This window comes from Myotis davidii, unplaced genomic scaffold (genome assembly GCF_000327345.1).
Source record: "Myotis davidii unplaced genomic scaffold, ASM32734v1 scaffold142, whole genome shotgun sequence".
In the NCBI taxonomy this organism is placed as follows: Eukaryota; Metazoa; Chordata; class Mammalia; order Chiroptera; family Vespertilionidae; genus Myotis; species Myotis davidii.
In genome coordinates, this window is record NW_006294400.1 from 377,194 (window position 1) to 377,849 (window position 656).

The 656-nt window shown below is 58.1% G+C and overlaps 1 long non-coding RNA gene across 1 annotated transcript in view; it reads right to left on the minus strand.

Moving 5' to 3' along the window:
• The window catches only part of LOC107183896, a 1,636-nt gene extending 1,479 nt beyond the window's left edge, over positions 1-157 (minus strand). The window contains exon 1 of the long non-coding RNA XR_001514715.1: positions 101-157. This is a non-coding gene — a long non-coding RNA (uncharacterized LOC107183896). The remainder of the gene's footprint in view (positions 1-100) is intronic.
• Positions 158-656: the final 499 nt, after the last annotated feature.

Consider the following 656-nt stretch of genomic DNA (forward strand, 5'->3'; position numbering starts at 1 on the left):
GGGGGCCCCGCCCCCGCCCCCCAGCCTCATTAGCACCGCCGCCGTGGTCCCCCCTCGGCTTCCTTCCGGTGGCTCCAGAATTTAAAGGTTAAATCCTAACCTCGTCTCAGCAGTTTCTCCCGGCTTTGCCTCCCCGGCGCCGGTGGCGGGTAATTATATGCATCTCCGCGCAGCCAATCAGCTGTCAGGCTGACAGATACTGATCTCCGCGCTTTATTTTTAGCTCTGCTTCCCCCTCTAGTTGTAAAAAAAAATGCTGTTTGTTCTGGGCGCTGCTGCTCGCTCTCATCTCCGCCAGCAGGGAGGAGCGTCCCTGCAGAAAGGGGGTACCGCCGCACCGCTGCCCCCAGCTGCGGCCCCCTCCTGTCCCTGCAGTTAGGTTTAGTCTTACTGGTATTATGCTTTCACCAACTGGCTTAAAAGGTCAGGAGAATGTGTGCTTTTTGTATAATGGCACACTTTGTATTTAACCGATTATCTTACAAACACAGGAGCAGAGGCCCCTGAGCCTCGGGATGGAGAGGAGCTGTCCTTGGCCTTGCAGCCGGAGGGGAGCTGGCCCTTACCTGCGGGCTGAGGCCAGGAGAGGGACAGACACACAGACAGGCAGGGGCAGGGAGGAAGCTGGGCTGAGGACAGGGAAGAGGAAGAGGAAG